Source organism: Equus asinus, chromosome 29, assembly GCF_041296235.1.
Source record: "Equus asinus isolate D_3611 breed Donkey chromosome 29, EquAss-T2T_v2, whole genome shotgun sequence".
Classification (NCBI taxonomy): domain Eukaryota; kingdom Metazoa; phylum Chordata; class Mammalia; order Perissodactyla; family Equidae; genus Equus; species Equus asinus.
This window is the reverse complement of record NC_091818.1, coordinates 41525077-41528747: the sequence shown is the minus strand read 5'-3', so window position 1 is coordinate 41528747 and position 3671 is coordinate 41525077. Positions and strand designations below refer to the sequence as shown.

Below are 3671 nucleotides of genomic sequence, written 5' to 3'. Positions count from 1 at the left end.
TTCAGGCAGCCCCCAGACAGATTAGGACATTGTAAATAGGATCTTTCATAAACAGTGTGGTTTGAGAGAGGTAACTGAGAACTGAACTGATACATCTTACAGACCAAGCCTTCACTGTACCAGGTAGGTGTAGGGTCAAGGGTGAATAAAAACATGATGAAATTTCCCAACACTTTGAATCTGGCTTTTCCCTAATTGTTCACTTTGTTGCTGTGGATCTTTGACCATTTTCCAGAGCTCCTACAAAGTTATTTCAGCCGGTTGGTTGTTGCCTTCTTATGTTTCCATCGTAGGACCCAGAGCTTCACAGTCCATCATTTGGTTGGCATCACTCTAGATGTTCGATTTTAAAGGAAGCCATAATAATATATTGTATTAATGCACCATAATTTCTCTAAATCCTCCCACAATTATTGTAATTTGTTCTTTCCAGTTTTCACTTTCATGAATACTGTTGAGTATGATAAACTATATAAAATTTTCATCAGTTTTCTTAGTAGTTACATCATCAAAGTTTTCTAAAGGTTATATAAATGAGTGAAATGTGTAAACACTCTAGGACCCTGTTTGCATACTGGAAATGATATCCAAAAACTGTTAACAATTAAATCTCCAATAAAGGTCTTGCCAGAATGTCACTTTTGGGCACTCTTCCCAGGATTACACCCTTGTTAGCACTGGATATTCTTTTTATAAAGCAACGGAAAAAAAAAGAAATGTAATTTTGCTGATGGAAAAGGTAAACAGAAAATTTTCTTTCAATTTGAAGTTTTTATATTTGATTGAGGATTAACTTTTTGAAAAATGTTCATTATTAATTCCTCTAAATTGTGTGTATATGTGTATGTGTGTGATCTATAAGATAATTAAATACGTTAAATGATGTATGGTCAAGCAGGGGCTTCATCATGGCAAAAATATAAAAGAGATTGGTATCTGGAGGTTTCTAGTCTAACATATGGTGAATAATTTTTTGGTAAGTCTCTTGTAATCATTTACTGATATTAGCAATCCTGAATAAAATTTCTTGTGCAAGAGTTTAATGATTTCATCACTTCTATATAATAATTCATTGAGATTACTTTTTGATAAAAACAAACAAGCAAGTTAACTGGTTCCAATTCTCTTCTCATTTGACAGGCAACTACTTTAACCTTGCTCCTCCTGTAATCCATTTGCTGATAGTTGGACAGTAGATATGGGTGTCCCTTCCCTTCTGTTCACAATCTGTAAAGGCAGGAGAATATAACAAAGTCTGCTTAGACAGAAGAGCAGGATGCAATAGAACCCAAATATTGATGTGTGGAACTAAATGTTGGCTACTTCATTCCTGTGCTGGAATTTGACACCTATGCACCCAACAAGGTAACAATAGTGGTCTTGGTGTTGAGAATTCGAAATAAAATGTATGAGGTATAAGTGGAAACTAACCTGGATTGTCAAGTCATTGATTTCCTGTGTGACTCTAGGAGGCTCATTTGGTTGTTGTAACCAGGCTAGAGTAGTGCCTTATACAAAGAGACAAAGTAGTCAGTGTGCACACTGCATCAGGGTCTGACCATGTTTTCACCCACAGATTATTCTGGGTTTTCCTGACAATTTCCATCTATTTTCTAGGTTAGCAAAAGAGATGAAAATCAGCAGTCAAGAAGACTGAATTTCAGCTGATTTAATTTGAGGATGATTTCATAGGAGTAGTTTCTCTTTCTATATCTGAAATTCAAGAAATCTTTTCTCTTTTAAGAAGACATGATCCAGAGAAATATTTTTGGTAAAACATCATGGTGAAGAGGTGAATTACAAATTGTGGGAAAGAGTTGCTCTTCTGCTGTGTGGTAGACTGCTAAGTGCCGGGTAATAAAGATTCCGCATGTAGTTTCCCTTATACTTATCCTACTGCTTGGGAATTTATCGCAGATGGAAAATATAATACCATTTGAAATAATAAGCTACTGTCCTCCAGGGCAATGTTTTGGTTCTTGGTCCTTGTTAATGTACTATTGATTGAAGCAAATAGGCATAGATAGACCTTGGACATAAGAGGGAGCAAAGAGGACAAGATACTAGACCGAAAGCCACACAATTGCCTTCAAAGTTTGAACTTAGACTATTTAGTTGTATGAAAATGCAGTAGCACCTAAACTTTGAGTCTCATTTTTTCATACATAAAATGGAAAGAAATATACAAAGAGATGTTTTAGGGATAGATCACGGGACTTATTTATTTTGTAGCGCAAAGTGGGATGAAGGTGAGAGAAGGGTCAAGGATACCATTGAAACCTCAGCATCATTAAAACTCTCTTTTCGTCTACATCTAAGGAAAGTGCGTGACCAGGAATGGGCAGTTAGAACAATTATCTAGTTGTTTGCAATATCAAGAAAAAAATTAACCTTCTGAAATATTCAAAAAGAAATGGTATATTATTTGGCCTTATAACAGAATGTAATCCTGCCTTTTGCAACCTCATAGGTAACCTGGAGCACATTATGCTGAGTGAAATACAACAGACACAGATTGAACTTTGCACGATCCCACTTCTATATGGCATCTAAAAAATTCAAACACTTGGAAGCAGAGAGTACAGAAGTGGTGACCAGGGACTGGGGGAGTAGATAGTTGGAAAAATGAGGGGATGTTGGTCAAAGGATACAAACTTTTGGTCATGAGATGAAGAAATTCTGGAGAACTAATGTACAGCATAGTGACTGTAGTTAATAATAATGGACTTTTTAAATTTCTATGTACTTTTTATTTAGCATGTTTTGTATGACTACACTGGTAGAGGACTCTTAGAAACAATCCGCTTATTTCTTGTGAGATGTTCCATGTACCTTTTCTTTTTGTTGATTTTGCTTAGTGATCTCTCACAGTATAAATCATATCCATGAGTACAACTATAGGCTGAGTCCTGTGAATTATTTCAGCAAATCACTGAACCTGGGGGTGGTCTTGGAAACCCTGGATGGTAATGATGAAGCAGTGATTGCCCAGGATTGAAGGGATTTCTGGGATGACCCAATTTTTTTGCTTACCAGGAAAGACCCAGATAAACTACCATGGGATCTTCAGCACACACACAGAGCTAACCTAAGACATTAGGAACAGCTACCTCTTAGGGAAGTCAGAGTCATGTGGATATCCAATTACTACCTCTAGCTGCCCATTTTGGTTCCTAGAAGAAAAGCTCTGGGGGTCACCAATTAGCTATAGATGCTGTGTTCTGCCATATTGAGTCTATCCATTTGTATAATAATGGCAAGGAGGTTGGATGGACAATTCAAAGAAAAACTGAAGATGGTCCTATGAAAAGAGAAGATATATTCTACACCTCAAAGGTGCTGTGTGTGGTGTGACAAAATTTGTGACAACATGGATGAAACTTGAGGGCATTATGCCAGGTGAAATAGGTCAGAGGGCAAACACAAATACTGTATGATCTCACTCATAAGTAGAAGTTAAAAATAATGACAAACAAACCTCTAGAAACAGAGATTGGTTGGTGGTTACCAGAGGGAAAGGGGGGAGGCAGGAGAGCAAAAGAGATAATTAAACACATATGAGTGGTGTTGGATTGTAATTGGTCTTTGGGTGGTGAACATGTTGTAATCTACACAGAAATTGAAATATATAATGATTTACACCTGAAATTTATATTGCATTATAAACCCCT

The 3671-nt window shown here is 36.6% G+C and overlaps 1 long non-coding RNA gene across 1 annotated transcript; it reads left to right on the top strand.

Annotated features, from left to right (window-relative positions):
* Positions 1–625: 625 nt before the first annotated feature.
* LOC139042509 (uncharacterized) lies at positions 626–3671 on the top strand. Its single transcript, XR_011499289.1, has 3 exons — positions 626–739; positions 1141–1365; positions 1618–3671. It is a non-coding gene; the product is annotated as an uncharacterized lncRNA (long non-coding RNA).